Source organism: Tyto alba, unplaced genomic scaffold, assembly GCF_018691265.1.
Source record: "Tyto alba isolate M040663 unplaced genomic scaffold, T.alba_DEE_v4.0 Super-Scaffold_10, whole genome shotgun sequence".
NCBI lineage: Eukaryota > Metazoa > Chordata > Aves > Strigiformes > Tytonidae > Tyto > Tyto alba.
In genome coordinates, this window is record NW_024881262.1 from 4,500,473 (window position 1) to 4,518,731 (window position 18,259).

At 40.2% G+C, this 18,259-nt stretch overlaps 1 long non-coding RNA gene across 1 annotated transcript; it reads left to right on the forward strand.

The window, feature by feature from the left end:
- The first annotated feature begins 4,452 nt into the window (after nt 1–4,452).
- LOC116960040 lies at nt 4,453–12,858 on the forward strand. Its single transcript, XR_004406170.2, has 2 exons — nt 4,453–4,585; nt 10,648–12,858. It is a non-coding gene; the product is annotated as an uncharacterized LOC116960040 (long non-coding RNA).
- The last annotated feature ends 5,401 nt before the right edge of the window (nt 12,859–18,259 follow it).

Consider the following 18,259-nt stretch of genomic DNA (forward strand, 5'->3'; position numbering starts at 1 on the left):
GCAGCTCTGTGTTGTTCCTGTCGCTGGGGATTCTTTGTAGCTGGTCTATCTGGAGAGTTAGAAAGACATTTCTTCTGGGAGATGACCACGTTAAAATTTCATCTCCCTGGGGCACCAGATGCTGGTGAGCCAGCCAGGCTGTTACAGAGGTTGGCGTATGGTTCATGAAGAAGAGCTGCTGGCATTTTTCTTCTGCCTTCTGGACACGCATGTTGGGGTGGTGAAACTGTCACCAGCCACGTCCCGAGGCTTTTGAAGGCCTGTCTTGCCACAGCCCAGTGTCAAGACTTACAAGCTTGCTATTACAATGGAAATGTAATTGACTTCAATAAGAAAAATGCTGCATTGTGAAGTCACTAATGAAGTCAGTCTAAAACAAGTGAATTGGAGAAAGTATTGCATTGTTAGAACCACTAAGAAATATCATGAGTTGTCAGCAATGGCAGGAGAAAGAAGACTGCAAAGCTCCTGTTGTGTCTTGGTTTTTGTATTAGCACAGAAATACAATGTGACGAGGCTAACTAAGATTTAGATAATCGAGGAAACAGACTGATCATATTAAAAGGCTGGTACTGGGGAGTTAATAAAGGCCAGACTTAATTCTCTTATTCCTTAGGCCCTGGACATCTCACCAGGGCGTGAGATGCTTCCTTCAGATTGCCCAGCTGCTGCCAACCCCTGCAACACCAAACCTCCTCGTTCACAGCCCTGTTCTCAGTAATGCCACGGGGCTGGCACAGCTGGAGTCAACCTCAGCCTGTTCCACTGGGATTTGATCAGGAAAGCCATTCCAGGTTTCCACCTGACAGATTTACTTTGAATAGGTTTGTATTTCAGATTGCCTTGGGATAGGAAGTATCTATGGAAAGATCTCAAAGGATCGAATTAAGTAGTGTTAACTATAATGCTGGCCTCTACGGAACAGCATTTCTTGAAAAATGTTAAACAAATATACCTTTTTTTTTTAACCCCAGTTGGTATGTGGGAATTTTCCACATCTTGAAAAAAAAAAAAAAAATGCAGAGTTTCATTAAATCTGCATACCCACTGTGATCTACCGTGTGTATATGTAGATAATGCAGTGTTGCATTGTGGGGACCTTAGCCATACTACTTACAAATAAGCACAGGCAGTTAGAAAGGTCAGGGATTCAGTGTGGTTGTTTTAGCTCGTCCTTACCACCTCTCTGCAGATGTGAAATTGTTCTCCACACTGTGTATATAGCAGTTTACCAAATCTAGCATTAGAGATGTCAAATGGCACCGTTTCTATTACTTCCCTTGGGAGACCATTTTAGTTCAGCTGATCTTCTGTTGCAAATAATTTCTTCTTAATATTCAACTCCATTTGTCCTCTAATCCCATTCATCATACTTGTAGCTCCACGTACTGTCCCAAAGGAAGCTTCCCCTCCTCAGGGTGTTTGCCTCAGGTACTTTTAGACCGCTCTTGATGTTGTCCTATAATTACAGCTCAGCTGAGCTACACATATTCTATATGTACGAGCAAACAAGGAAAACATCATGAATGAATCCATTCAACTCTGAGTCATTTTACTGAGCTTTCACCAGCTCGTCTATATTTCACTGCATTTGGTGTTCGGGCTGTAAAATGGAAATCCCAAACTGCAGCCCCAAGAGGGATATCCCACTGAATAGAGAGAAAGAATTATTCCTTAATAGTCACAGTAATAGTAATGATAATATTAAGAGATTTTTTTTATCATGCCCAGGCAAATAGTTTAGTTTTATTTCAAGGTTTACTTGGATGAATTTTAGCTGGAGTTAGGGTTGTCAGAGCCTGAACCAAAGTGCAGTGAAGGCTCCTAGAACATTTTAATGCATATTAGCAGACTAGGATCTTAAGCTTCAGGTCTCCAGTTTTCAAGATCCTGACTGACACAGATCAATGGATTCTATTCCGGAAACTTAGTTGGGACAGTTAATGGCCATTAAGTTGGAGACAGTGAGGGCCAGACAGGTGCCAAAGTGCTTTTCTGAATTAGTTGTTATTTAAAAAATAATTTTGTCATTTGATATAAAAGTATGCAAGGACTGTATTTAACTATTTGATGAGACAGGTCAATGAGATAAGGAGGGAAGATAAATGAATGCATAATTTGCACATTTATTTAATGACTAATTCAATATTTTTCACTCTTTCCAGACAAGTGGGTCTTTATTTCATGAATAACATATTTAAGACACTCTTGCCTTTACAGTGAAATTGAACTCCCTCCAATCTGTGACCATAATTCTAAATTCTGTAGTGTAGTTTGTGTTTCAGAAGGTTGTGGGTGTGACCTTGGGGGATTATGGTATAAGTGGAATGAGGGAGTAGGATTTAGACATTTATTTTAGGTGGCAATAAGATTTTAAGTGCCTTGTGTCTTCTAATTGCCTTTCATGACCCTTCAGAGTTGCAACCAACTGGTTGAGAAAAGCTGTGCTAAATAAATAAAATTGTGACTTATTAAAATTAAATTCTCAAAGCTTTCCTCAAGGATAGTATGTTTTTACATCTTTTACCCTGGAAAAACATTACTAGAGGTGCAAAGCAGTATACATCAGTGTACAAATGGAAGTCAAATCTTGCCACTTTGAAGTAGGTAGATTGGGGTCACCATCATTTTGTAAGCAGCCTTTGCTCCCACTCCTCATCATCCCCCCAGTTTTTGGCTGGCTGTTCAGCACCTCAGCTGTGATGGTAAAACCATGTGTGAAGAATCAGCTGAAGCTGAGCGAGCAGAGAGTGACTGTGGGCACACTGTGGCAAGGAGCACCTTGTTGTACCAGCACCTTTGAGGTCCTGCTATGTCCTCTTGTTCTCATGTGTGTGCTGGACTTGGGAGAGCATCTGCAGCAGTGCCTGCGTCTTTCAAATGTAATAAAACATTGAATATTTATCAGCACCCTGCCCACCAGTGTCTTATCATTGGAATGACTTCTCTTCCAAGCCCTCGAGCAATTTTCAAGGACCTTTCCTTCTTTTAAAACAACCAGTCCAGAAAGAAAGAGTTCCTCCATTTTCACCCAACTGTTTTAAGTGCCTCATTCACAGGATGGGAAATATTTAGTTCTGGCAAAATACAGAACCTTTGCAAGCTCTGAAATTGAATGCCTTTGGGCGCCCAAAGTAGTCCATGGTTGTTCTGTTCAACAAGAATTGTCATTCCTTACATTCTCAGAACGTCCATGATGTCCGTTCATAGCTTAATTATAAATAGGACAGCTATCTTAGATCACATTCAGAGGTTTGCAGATATATTATTTTATCTTTCTCAAGAATCCAGTAGGATTAGAATTTAGCTTCCAGTGGGAAAATGGCGTTTTAAGTGCAGAGATCCTTTTTTTTTTGAGATAACTTATCTAATACTATAATGCCAACATTAAATAAATCTGGGTATGAACTAAAGGGTTATGTAAATAATTCACTTAGCTATTAATGAAATACCTATAATAATACTGATATATTTATTATACACCAAAAAGTACTTTCCACACACAACCATATATACATAATCTATACCCAGAATTTCCTTGCTGAAGACAAAGAAAGCAAAGTTTTTTAAAGGAAGAATTGCAAATAATGAGGAAGCATACAGCTGACTTATATAAATACATGAGCAAATACATGTTGATTGCTACTCCATGCTGATAAATGTAGCCCATTGAAAGCTGGGAAAAGGGAAAATGTCTGCTAAATGTTACAGTGTTGCTGAATACTAACCAGGAAAGAGATTTCAACTTTATTGTTGGGAAATCCCCAAAGCCTTGCTGTGCTGCTTCAATAGGCAGCTGTGGCATACGTAGGACAAACAGAACACTGTGCAAAAAAAAAAAAAATTCTCTAACAAAGGAGCTGGTAATGCAGCCTAACATGTCACTGGGCCGAAGGTATTTCTGGTGTAAATATATTGATATGACTGGTATTGTACTGATGATGACATCGCTATCGTTAGAGATATCTGATTTAAAGAAGTAAAAAAAAGCCAATAAGAGGTTGTAGGGGGGTTGTTAATCTTTGGAAATAAATCTCAAGCTTAAAACAAATATTTGAAAATGCAAAAGCCTGAATGAACGGGTAGTGACCTCTGAGCTTATATCAGATAACTGGCAGTCAAGCGGGGAATCTATGCATTCAGATCACCTGACTTTATTTTCAGTCAAAGGGGTAATATCTGGAAAAGATATCACCAGATACCACACCTGGATACCATAAGTATCACTGGCCATGTGATAATATTGAACAGTGAGTTACTAAATGATAATTACATTTATAGGAATGTCTGACTTCCTATAAAGATTTCATAAATACCCCTTTTGAGGGCTTTCAGATATTTGGTGATAGTTCAGATGATAACCTTAGAAATATGTCCAGATCAAATGTGTTCTGTCAGTGTTAATTCAAATATTTAAAAAGCCTTTTCTTTTTTATTTTTTTTCAGTCATCTGCTATGTTTAGTGACTACATCTTGTGAGAAGTGAAAAAGCTCCTTTTATGAGTTCTAGTATGTGAAAAGGAGTGAGTTGAATAAATCTATTCCTTGAAGAGGAGATCCAGCATTTCAAAATGTAATACCATAGGTGAGGAAATGCTTAGTGTATACACAACAGCCCTGACATTTTCCTGGTAAATGTTTTAACACGTTGGATAGTTTAAATGTTTAAACCATGTAAAAGTTTTGGCTGTTTGCTGGCTTGGAAACCTGCATTTGAGGGGATTGAGGAGAAGGCAGTTGCATCTGGGAAGAAAAGTCATACACAAAGGAGGATGCTGAGGCAGTTGGGGTGTCCAGGCTTTAAAGGTGCAGGTTCCTCTCCCTGCAGTGTCACACGTTTCCTGAAACATAGTCCCCCTACTCTCAGCTCCAGCTCTTCTCCCAGTGGAGGTGAAAGTTGTTCCCTATCTTAAAGATTTGTTATAAGGCAAAACACAGTCCAGAGTGTGAAGCACCTCTAGGATGGCCAAGTTTTACGAGTACGTGATATATCGAGTTTCTTTTTTGAAATATGCGTTACAAGTTCACAAACATATAATAATGTAATTTTAGCAGCACGGTTTTGCCATTTTATGGCAAAGAAAAGTGGAAGGCATGTCTGACCTAAGTGAAAAAGTGTTCCTTTGGTGAAAAACAGGCTCACGCTTTTCAGGCTTTCTGGGCTGCTGGATCCAAATTTGAGAATAATATCTACAAACACACCGAAAATAAGGGAGCAGCAGTGTGGAAATTAGTATATTCTAATGGGAAAATTATAAGAAATGCAGCTGTGCTTGCTTTCCCTACTGATCCAGAGCCTTCAAATTCCTCTAAATTAAATTGTAAAATAATGATCTCCTTTTCTGTTTTCTACTAAGCTACATAGTTAATCCCTGATAAAGAAATACATAAAGAATACAAATATTTAGGAAAACAATTATTATTAAAATAAAGAAGGCTTCAAACCAAAGCATTTCCACAATTTCCAGTGCACATTTGAACCCAGATCTAAATTCTCTCCCTGGGTCTGTCTTTGTCTAATCCTTTCGCTTATAGCCTGGTTTTCAGAAGGAAAATCAGACTGTGATTTTAACAGGAACATTCGGTTGTTGTAGCAAACACATACTGAAATAATCTGAAACAGCCTGTCTGCTTTAGCTTTTTTAAGCTTATGATTATTTTTCCTGATGATTTCAAATGGCAGCATAGTAAGAACAGCAGACAGGCCTGGAAGAGGACTGTGTCTGTTATCAACAGCAGTTGATGCCAGACTGTTAAATATAACAGAGTTTCTGAGCTTGTAAGGACTAACCAATAGAAGAAATTGTAATAACTTTAATTAAAGTTATTCAGTTATGCAGGATTTCCATTACTTTAATAAGGCCACTGATGACAGAGGAATATATGCATTTTAAATTTCTCATTTTCTCAACCAAAGTGAACATGGCATTTATACACATTGTCAACCAATACAGCATCATAATTCTTTTTAAATACAAGGTGTTTATTTAAGAAGAAGCAGTTGCAACTGTAGGCCGACTATGGCTCTGCACTAGATGAATTGCAGTGTTGTCTCTTCTGTCTACCAGGGACTAGTTCTGACCCAATTGCAGATGGCAGGTTGTGCCATCCAGTGCTTCTGTCCGCTGGTGCCCTGAAGAGATTCAAATGAGTAAAAAATGCGAGGGACAGCCCTTTTTTACAAAAAATACTAAGTTATATACGACACATAACTGCCTTTCTTCCAAACAGCCCCTTTATCTTAACATGCCCTTTTTCTCCGCTACATCTCATGCAACCAGGTCAAACAGGAAACCAAGGGAAAAAAACAAACAAACAAACAAACAAACAAAAAAACAAAACTGGAAACAATTATTCTGGGACTTCTGAGAGAAACTAGGATATTTATGGATTTATTATATTCCCTGTGATAACAAGTTTCTGAGATGTTAGTACACTGTCAAATATTTTTCAAGGTTAACGGTTTAGGGACACAATTATGTTGCAAGTTGTCTGCAGGATTAATTAAGGATATTTCAGAGATATGGGAGAAAAAATGTCCCAGCAGCTATTAGAGTGTCAGTAATCCCAACTCAAAGAGTGGTTCCCCTTCACTTCAGTCTTCTTGAGAGGAAATATTCTCGTGTTTAAGGCACACTCAGAAGCAGATAAAATGTACATGTTTGGGCTGAGAAGTACAGTGATGGTGAGGCAATTCTAGACACAGACCATACAGTCGCTACCTGCTAGCAACCAGATCGGGGATGGTCTCTCCAGAAAGGTTATTTTTTAAATAAATATTTCCTTGGTCCAGAAAACACCAAAAGATCCAACAGCAGCAACGAAGGCAGATGCAAGAGCCAGACTCACTGGAGCAACCCTCTACATCAACAGCCACTGGGCAGGCACTGGGAGGGCCATGGGGACCTTATCATTCAGCACTGATAGCAAAATTATTGGGCCAGTTAATAAAAAGTCAGGGATTGTCTTAAAATAATTGCAAGATATACAGAATTGTGAATATGAGAGGTCTTAAATAAAAGAAATAAAACCACCAACACCCCAGCACTTTAATCAAAGCACTGCAACCAATATACATATCTATCTATCTATCTATAATCTGATATTATTTTTAATCCTTTTTTTAAATCCCAGTCACTAATGAGGGATAATGCTGGATTGAAGAGGGCCAAAGAGATTTATTGATACAAACTCAGAGACATCACTGTAAATCAGGACAGTGAAGAAGGATGCCACTGCTGGCTTATGTTCTCTTCCTGCAAAAGGACAGGGATGAATGAACAACTGTCTGAATGAATGACTGAATAGATGAATGAATGAAAGAATGAATGCATAATCAAATAAATACATTAAAATACATTGCCAGCTTGCTGAGCTCACTTAGCAAGAGGGCTCTTCAGGGTCTTTGTAAAAATATAGGCAACGGTGTCCCCAGTTTTATTATAAATTAAAATCTGCTTTGCCCAATCCCTCAGAGTGTTTAATTTTTACCAAAGGTCAAAAGGTGCTTTGCATTTGGACAAAATGCAGGATTTGGCTCGGAGTGCTATCAGACCTGCAGCCCTGTAAATCCCCTTCCCAATGAGGAGCTGCTCTGCCAGGACGGGCTGGTTGGGGACCCCAGGGGTCCCCAGGGCCACCACAGTGCTGGGACAACAGCACAATCCCCATGGGAGGACAGATTTTGTGCAACCATCAGCCTGTTTCTCTCCTTTCAGCATCGAAGGCCTTTTCCTCCTTGCTGGCCACAGCCCCAGATCCACATTTGTGATATCTCTGAAATTTAACATTAGGGTTGTATGCCATGGATCAAGGTGGATGTTTCTGGGCGAGGGGTGAGAAGGACAGCTGATGGAAACCTTACAGGTACCCAGTGACAGTTGTAGGTTATTCTTCAGAAAGTGCCAGGTAGACGAAGAACGTGCCAAACGAGCTTCAGCTTGCAGAAACCACGTATCTATCTTCATGGGAACAGTTTTATTCCTTTTGAAGAGACTGTGATGATCCAAGATGATTTATTTTATTGTTCCTGAAATCTGTCTCTATTTGGAACTTTGTGATCTGATTAGCTGAAGGTCACTTGCGTTTCATTCCCCTTCCCTCTTCTGTAACAAGGACCTGAAGGATGAAACTCTTCTGGCTTGAGATGAAGGCCCTCCAAATGAGAAGTACAGAGCTATGGCTGCCAATTTAATTAGCTTTCACGCATCCACACACAGAAGGAAGGATTTTTGGAAGGAAAGAATATATTCAATATGAATAACTGACTTTATTTTTTAAAGAACTAAACCAGCAGTTTTATTTCCCACTGCTAATATTTCTGTCAGTCAGGACAAGGATAATGAACCAAAATTCTAGGAAGGCTCACCCAAATCTTGGATTGTCTTATTGAAAATGTTCCCATTCATAAAACCTACATCTACAAACACAAAATCAACAGTTAAATGTTTGCCTTATCTGCATTCGTATTTCTCCAAGGAGAGATGATTTTTACCCAGTTTTCACTTATAACATTCTGCTGAAGTTTTTGAAGGAAAAGCAACTCTCCTAAACTCTGTTACTGTTGTTATTATTACCTGTGGGTAAATATGTTCTTTGCTGTTAATAGAGCCAGTGTTTTCATTATACAATAGGACTTTTTCCATATGTGTCTCCACTCATGACATAAATTAGTTCCCTTCCCCCGTTTTTGTGAGACAATATTTTCCTTCTAATAAAAATTAAAAACACAAAGAAAACAACCCTATAAAGGAACATGGCTTCTGGAATAAAAGAAAATAAACAAAGGACGTATTATGGAAAGTATTAGAGATATGCAAACTGCAAAGTGCAATGTACTTTAGCAGGACCCAGGTTACATGTTTTAACAAACTGTTTCCAGCAGATAAATTAACTGCTAAAATTAGGTGTTCATTCCAAAAACTGAAGCAATGTTTTTCTGTCATGTCACATTACATCATTTATGCTGCATCATGCTATGTTACACCACATCATGTTAGTACATGGTGAAGAAACAAAAGTGGAGTAACATGATGTGACAGACAACATTTAGCAAAAATATTCACTTATTTGACTCAGATACTTGCTATCGGTTTGAATCAAGGAGTGTGGTCCCAAATGAAGGTGACAGATGGATGTGAACGCACCAAGGAACATCACCCAATGTAAATCTGAAAGTTTCTTGTCATGTTCCTGGTACTTGCCCTGTTGATGATTCCTACCGTCCTCAGCTCCTTTTTCTCAGCATTTTCTTCCCTGCTGTAAGTAGTTTGACCAGTGAGTTGTCAGTTATTTTGACATAACTCATGACTTTCACATGAAGAACTAATCACATCTTGGTATACTTGGTATAGAAGTGCTGTTAAATGACGGTTGATGGAATTGTTATAAATAGTTTTTATGAGAGTGAAATTGTGAACTATGCAAAAAAAAGTGTTGGGACTTCATATTTATGTGTAGAGAGGGACTATTTTAGGTAGCAAGAAGCTTATCCCTGAAGGCACCTATATTTTATAGTGTAGCAAAGTCTTTTTGATGGACTCAAAAATATTGAGACTTCTTTACTGCTCTTGGAGGAACTATTTCATGTTAATACTTCTAAAAAAAGTTTAGGAAACAAGTGCATGTTTATGAAGATAAGTAAATCAAGTAATCGAGTATAAGCCAGGCAGCTATGGTACAGACCTTGCCATACAAGGATTTTTATAAGCATCGGTCCTGACCTAGATGATGACTTGCAACCCATAGGGTGGGTCTTGGACACCTACGGAGCGATGATGTGTTTTTGTACATCTGTCCTAGAAGAAATTAGGATGAGAAAACCTGGTTCCAAGTATCAAAGAGAGTTTCAGCAATGCTAGTGAAAGTGGCTTAATGGCATAAGGCCTGGCTGCTGAAGTGTGAAAATATTTGCATGTGGACTTGAAGACTATCCTTTTTCTGGTGGTGGAGACAGAGAGACAGGCCAAGATGCCATGTGATTTTCAGTATGCCACCAATACAGAACTGTAGTGGTAAATGCATAGATGCAACTCTAGAGAAAAGAACAAGACAACCAACAATTTGCAGGATTCTGAAAAGAAAGCTACAGATGTCAAAACGTAAGTTTGTATTATGGCAATAATTCATAGGATCCATGGTCCTTTGCCATCCCAGCCCTTGCAGAGGGAATTTTCAAGACTCTTCTCATTTAGCCATTTTCTGTTCAGTCGCGATCAGCAGTTCTCATCATTTGCTCAGATGTATTTTATGAAAAATAGCAATACATGCTATCAACAATGCTAATGATTGGAAAATTCACCTCAGAAATACCTATGCCCATTTCATGGCTGAAATGTGCACAACCTCCCTGCATGTTCACACAGGTATTAGCACATGACCCAAATGGAGCTGAGGAGAAAAGGTCTAGTTGCAAAAGAAAAAAGGAATAACACTAACTGTAAGTTTACGTTGGTCTCTGCCATCTTAACCAATGATGCTAGAATGTATTATATTTGAGGAATTAATTCAGCCTGGCTTATGGGAAATTTGGGAAACAGGAGCTTTTTGCATGAGCCCCTGGAACACTTGGTGAATCCCCTGCCGATGCTTGCTCTGCAAGCAGGCAGTATCGCTGCATTTTGTGCTGACGTTGTTCACTCTTCTCAGGAAACCTCAGGAGCCTCCTTGCCTCAGGCAGTCTCCTGGAGATGTGGTGATGGGCTGGGATCTTGCATCCGTAATCAGCAGTTTCTGCTGCCTTGTCCTTAAGCTGAGCGTGGGCCGGTGCCTCCGCGGGGATGCAGAGCTGGGATCACTGGGAGGCGAAGCCCTGGCGCAGTTGGGTTCCCTGAAATGTGATGCGATAGCGGGGTGAGAGGCTTCTCCCAGCAGCCGAGGAGAGTTGAGGTGAAAGAAACTTCATCCAAAGGGTAGGTAACTGCTCTCCGTGAAACAAAACCAGCACCCAGAGAGACGGAGTCCACCCTGAGAAGCTGCTAAGCACCGAGGAACCCCCACCTGATGCTGTCTCTGCAGCATTTGCACATCTCATGCTCAGTCTGGATGTGATCCTTTACCAGCCATTCACTGAAGTGCCAGAACACATTAAAAAAAACACTGCTTCTTGCTCTCGGTTACACTGGCCTCTCCAGCAGCATTTAAAAAAGGTTTCTGCCTATCTGCGTAGGCAGAGGCATCGTACCTTGCATTTGCTTTGAGCTTGGTCTGGTGTGCGAAGGTGTTTTGTGAAAAATACTTTGAGCAAGTATGCTATTCTCTTACCTGATGAAAAATAATAAAAAAGTGATTAAATAATTAATACTGGATGTTGCTTAACAGTTGCTAAGAGGCTTAATATTTTTCTGAAGATTTTTTTCTTAATTTAGGAATAAAACAGACATAATTGAGCATGCTATTCTGAAGCTGCAAATAACACTCCGAAGAGAATCGAAGGAAACACATTTCTTTGATTAGAATATTTTTCTCATTAACAGGTTGTTCAAAATAAAGCAAAAATATTTGAAGCACAGAGCCTGTGGCAGTATCAGGTTAACACTGGTGTGCTCCTGCATTTTACTTCATGTTTACTAATCAATCAAAAAAGACTCTTGCTGGCAAGAAAGGTCACGTCTTTCATCACAAAACTGAAACTTTTTGACAACAAACGATTAGAACTTCACTGTTCTGTTTAAAGCGGATTTCAGTGCGGAATGTGAAAGCCCAAGGTAGCAGGGTGCTGGGCACAGGGTCGGGTAAACAAGCAGAGCTGTGCTCTACAGATGTTGGGAACCACATACTCCGAGTAAGGGGACTGTCTCAGCTGTATCAAGACATGATGGTGTTCTAAAACAGTGGTGTCTAAGTTCAAACTGTTTGGAGAAGAGAATAAATAATATTCGGGGAGGTATTGGTGTGCAGTTTTGTCTCAGGTGTTAATGTCAGGGTTAGGATAGCTGTGCATGTCTGGGTCAGGGTGCTGTAGGACCACCTAGCCTGCCGGGCATGCAAGCAACAGCTACCTGCAGAGTGTTAAACCATATTCCTCCTCCGTTTTATTTCAGGATAGAAATAAACCCCCTGCGCCTCTATCATGACCTCCTAGTTCTATTCTTTCTCTGAAAACTTTTTTAAAGACCTGTATCTTGAGGAAGTGAATACTCCTGGCAGTTGGGAAAAAAAAAAAAAAAAAAAGTTTTCCCAGGTAGAAAATACAGCCCGAATAGTTTCACAAGCAAAATAGAAGCAGCCTTGCTGTCCTTCCTCAGCTGGGTAAGGGAATTGCTGCCTCCGTGGCAGCGGTCCCCACCCGTCTGTGGGTGCAGACGGGAGCGGGGCCGGGGGCAGATGTGGCCAGAGCACGCTGCTCAGCGCCCGTCTTCACCCTCCCTTGGCTCTTCTGCAAGTTACAGTCCTGCCCTTGAAAGAACTGGGGTGAAATCAGAGAAATGATCACAAAATATCACTGCTTTTGTTGTCTTTCCTTCCCCTCCACTGGTTGCACAGACATCAGCCACTGAGGAGTCTCCCAGGAGGTGAGAATAGCAGGATGCAGACTTACCCCTGACCAGGATTTACACCCTCTGTCTCCTGAAGGAGTCATTGATATGAAAAGATGCACACGTTGCCTGCAGCTATAGCACATATTGCATGGCATGACACACACATAAGTGAGATTAATTTGAGTTCTGGGCATCATTAGCTCAATTAAAACTGTGATTTTTTAGTTCAGACCTACAGGCCATTGCGGAGAAGAGTAATCATAAGACAGAAACGAGTTCCCTAGTTAAAAATTAATTCCCTAGACTAAAAATATAATCAAACGATGTCTACAGTATTTTATGAAGAGCTGGGAGGATAATAAAATTTAAAGCAGTGCAACATTTGCATTTTGTTCATTTCTATCCATATTTTTCCATAGACTGCCTTTCTGTGTGCTTGTTAATCATATGCACTGCTACAGTCCTGGCATTTTAAGATCACTGTTCATATCAAGATTGAAAGGAAACTAATTACAATCACATTTCAGGGTGGTTGTTTAAAGCTCATACGGCGCTGACTACAGCATGGGAGCCTTGACCTTTATTTGTAAGCATGAAAATAAGGTAAAGATGAAAGATTGCTTTTCCTCCAGCTCATACGCAGGGATCAGGAGGCCCTCTGGAGAAGCAGAAATGTGGTAAGTCCCCGTACAGCCTTTCTCCTCGCCTCCTCTCCCATGCTGGCAGCAGAGGCCAGTAGTGCTATGCAGAAGCTGTGCTCCGCTGCGGCGAGGGGTGAACGAAAGCACCACCTTATTTTGCAGCTCTCCCTCAGGCTGCTGGAAGAACACGCCATGTATTAGCAGACCCGAGGAGTCTGTCGTTTTGACCCCCATCCAGAGCTTTTTTAGGCAGTGGTTTGCATCACCTAGCACTGCACTCCAGTGCTCGTGAGGGGATCGAGGTATCGGCACGTGCGGGCTACCTGTGGGTGAGAGCTGCAAGCAGTTCTACAGTCTCTTCTGCCACTCACGTTACAGCTTAATAACACTAATAGGAACTAGGTGGATGCATCGGTGTGGAATAAGGTCCCCCTAACCTGAGGAAGTACAGGTAATCCTAATGTTATCTCTGATTTCATTAAATGTGAATGCGTTTAAAGCATGCTGAATGGCAAATTTTTATTCAATAGGTTTCACCTGCTTCTGTGCCCCTGAATTTTCAAAACTATAATTTTAATAAATCTGTACTCTGCCTAAAATAAGCTGAGAGGTAGTTACACAAACAGGTTTCAGCCCAGGAGCTGCCGATGTGGTATTTGCTCTGAATGCTCCTTTCAGCATCGCTACCCGGCGTTCAAAGCCTCGCCGTGGTAAGCGCCGGCCCCCAAAGGAGCTCCTGAGCTTGCATCCTCCCTGTGTTATCGCAGCTCTGCACCAAAACGAGCTCCTTGAAGAAAAGTACACCAGCACTGAACTGGAGCGATCATATTCTCCTCTTGTATTCAGCGCTATATTTACCCTGCACAATCATTTCATTTGCCAGGCCCCATTTTCTAGCAGCAATCACTGCTAAAAGCCCTGAGGTTCGGTGGGTTTATTGGCAGTATCTGCCAGATAATTTGTGTCTCCTGGTTGGAAAAGCTCTATTTAGGGCATTAAGCAATGAAAGAAGGGAAACTCATCTCACACCGACTCAAAAAACCCCTCCCACACACAATCTCCTCCAGGTTAGTGCAGGCAGAGGGCCCTGCTCGCCCGGTGCGTGCTGAGGACGCCAGACCTCGGCGCACACGATGCTGGGGACCCGGCTGCCATTCCAGCCAAGAAGCAAAGACGGTTTGACAACACTTCAGTGGTGTGCTCTGCTTCCATCTACATTCTTCAAAGCAAAAATTTACTTGGGCAAATATTTACAGAAACTAGAGGGAAAAAAAATAAATAAATAAAGACTAGTGAAAGCTGCTGCAGTGAACTTCTAATTACAATCCACAAAGTGTTTATGAATAAATTTATCTATTATTTGTCTAGTTCTAGCACTGCGTATACTTTGCCTTGTACCATTACAGGCTGAAGGAAACAATATGCAGCATGAAAATGAAAACAATTTGACTTAATTATTTACACCATTACCACCCCTTTGAATTAGGCCCTCCATTTCTTCAGTATTTTGTAAAATTTAACTGGTAATTATGCTTGCTTAATTAATTTTATTTATCTACTACTACAATAAGATCAAAACAAAAAACCTACCAGAATGCAAAGTGCCAGCTATGTCCCCTAATTGTGAATGTTGCATTTAAGCTTTTATGATAAAAATGTAATATTTTGTACCATTTCATTTAAAGTGTATCTGGCTATGTGCCAATACTATTTAAGTGTAAACAGGAAAAGCCTTGGAGGACAAGTAATCATACTTAAATGACACAAAGATCATTAAAATAATGTTCCAAAAACATGGCAAAATTAGACATTGCAAGACTGTTTTCTTCTCTGAAGTGTTTCACCAGATGGTGAAGAGTGCTGAAATAGTAGATCTGAGAGAGAAGGAAAAACATTTCAAGTTTTCTCACGCTAGCGCCATACAGCACGCACAGGTCTCATCTGAGCCTGTCTGAAGTGGAATCTCACACCTTGGCTTAATCAAATGTTCGAGCTCAAGATAACATCAAGGTGTTTGAGTGAAGCTCAATGCTGAATCACAGTCTGGGAAATCCCTACTTTATTCTATTAAAGTTGTCAACCAGATTTATTCAGAGATGAGAACAAATGAGCGTGTCAGCATAAGTTATTGTGGTAATTTGTGAAACTCTTAATGAGATATTTTCAGAGCTCATAAAAAGGAAGAGCTATGTCATTAAATTACTGCACAATAAGTGCATTTTGATACAGGAAGAGTTGGGTTTTTATCAGAAATGACACCCTGCATCAGTAGTGATGCATCAGTGAGCTATTAGTATTTAAATACAAGGGTCTAACAACCATCTCATAAAGTCAGTTCTCATTCATATAAATGGGAAAATGTTTGCGTATGTTAGCTGCTATGTAAAATGGCCACAAGTGAGATGACTCTGCACCTTTATCACTAGATATGTTCTCTTCTGAAGGACGTGACAAAATTCCATTCCACAGGACTTGTTATGCCTTCAGATGTCATTAGCTTTTTTCTAGATTTGTCAGCAGAATTATCTAGAAAATCGTCATTACTTACTAAAGAATCTTTAATTTTGTTACTTAAATATTTATAGGAAATCCTTCTGTCTTGGCTAGGAGTTTTTACTTTTAGGAGTATTACTGAACTCCTGGTATCTGCCAGTCATCCATCCCCACCCGAACCTCTAATCTCTGTTAACATATATATTTGGGTGAATCCATAAATGAACAAGGTGAAGTATTTGGAGGACCTGAAATCATTAATGGTTTCTGCTGACTCGTTACCAGTCCTAGCTCCCTATGAAAAAGCTTTTCATGTCCTTGAAAATATCCATAAAACTACTGGAGCTGCAAAGTCACAGTGGGGACAAGAGCTGTCCTCTGGAGGAGAAGGTTGCTTGTGAGCTGAACACAAGTGACTGGGTTGAACAGTGGGAAAGAGGGTGTAAATGTACTCCCAAGCTCCCCACCTTGCAGAGATGCTGGGTTTCTCAACCAGTTCCTAGGGAACATACATGGCAAATCCAGATCTGCAGGAAAACTCATCCTTTTTCAATAAAAGAGCCTGAAATGGAAGGTGACTTCATTCACGATTGGCAGTCATTCTAGCTCCATGCTGAGCAAGGGAACAGCCTCTTATTCACCATATTACAAATATCTTTGCACTGAATACTCATAATGTCCAAAAAACAGCCTGCACACTGCATTTGGTGTATTTCCATGATACATAGTTAGCAATAAAAAATAAAGCAAAAATCCCCCACCATTTTCCGTATATCCCCATTCAATGAACATTCAGAAGAGGGGCTTGCAAACAGGAAAGGATGTGTTATAATTTTAGCAATCCAGTTTATCTGTTTGCATCCAGCTCATCTGCTTAAGTAAAAAGCTTGTGCATGGATGGTTTTCAATAGCCTATGTTAAATGAATGGTTGATTTTAGCTCACTTCCTTGGGGACAGATGACCATTCAATGAGCAGACACTGTAGGTGACATTAACTGTCATCCCTACTATTCTTCTCAGATGGTTGCATTGGCATAGGAGAGAGAGTGTCCCACAGTCTTAAAAACTAACTTTGCTCTGAACTGCTGTGAGCTTGAACTGATCCCCAAGGTTATTTCCAAGCTAAATAACCTGGGAGAGCTGGGTCTCTGGGACACTCTTTGCCTCAGTTCCTCCTCTGTAAAATAGCAATACAAGGATGTCGGTAAAACATTATTGTATTTCGCCCTAATGTGGATTGTTTTCTTTTTAGAAGGGCTCTTTGAGGAACATCAAATCTGTCTGAAAACTTGATTTACAAAGAAACCTTGACAATAGTTGGTAACCTCTCTGTCTTCAGCAAGGGAAAGGCTTTATTAAGTCTGAGCTTAATTATGTTTTCGGAACCGTATCATGGAGGCCTAGATGAAATTCCTGCTTTGTGTTCAAGAAAGTCATTCCGCGTTTGCATTTGCTTTGACAGAAGCCACTGTTCTTGGTACTACAGTGTCAATATGGAGAGCTTAAAACTGGCGAAGCTCCAGTCATACATCTATTTTATATTCTACCTAAATTCTAGGCAAAATATAATTTCTTTTACTTAAATACTAATGCCTTTGAGGGAGGAAAAAAAAAAAAAAAAACAACAAAAAAAACTGGATTGAGCAGCAGATATATCAAAATCAAATCTTTTAACATGTTATGCCGCTAAGAGCTCTGTCTCCACCAGCCAGCAGAGGCTGCTCGGATGTTAATGATTAATCATGGAACTTATTTCCAGCAATAAAGCACATGAAGGAAATCAAACACAGATATTTAAATGATTAAATGATCTACAAGCCAGAATGGCCTGAAAAGCGCTATGTGTGAGTAGGCTGTGAAGCAGCACTCCCTAGCCCATGTCTTCTGGACAACCTGGTGCCCAGGGGGTTTTCCACGGCGATGCTGCAGACACGGCAGCCCCGCAGGCTCCAGGAACAGTGGGACACTGCCAGCGTCACTCGGCCAATCCTGCTTCCCGTGAGATGGTGAGAACTGAGATTCCTGTTTTAGCATATAAATTCTGTCACTCTGGCTCTTAAAAATTGAGGGTTTGTTCAATGATGATTTCTGTTAATTTTAATTGGATACTTGAATTGAAATTTTTTTAAAAAATAGATTCTTTCCCCTTATTTACCAAACAGGATTTTGTTTTTCTTTTTTCCTCAGTTATTAATTTCCTTAAATGTAAAGTGACATTTCTAAAATGAAAGCAGTTTATTGCTTGCCAGGAGCAAAGCCTGCCTAATATAAGAAGTTCAGAATTAAAGCTTTTGAAGCATATCAGGGCATGTTTATAAAACAATTATCATTGCAAACGTTATCTCTGCTCAATACAGCCTCTTCAGGCCACCACCAAAGCCTGAAACTTCATTGCCAATCTTCCCCACCCCAAAATGCTTCGTCGATTGCATAAAATCAGGTCATCCTTTGATTGCAACTTTCCTATCTCAACCCAGGCATTCAGTACCATACCGAACCAATCTGGAACATATTTGATGCTGAAAAAAAAATTAACTTAGTGTATAAAATTAAGTAGTAGGCTCTTTATTAATAACTGACAGCAGACAAAGGAGTACAGTGACCTCTCCAAAAGAGCATTTAAATCTTTGCACAACATGCTCTGC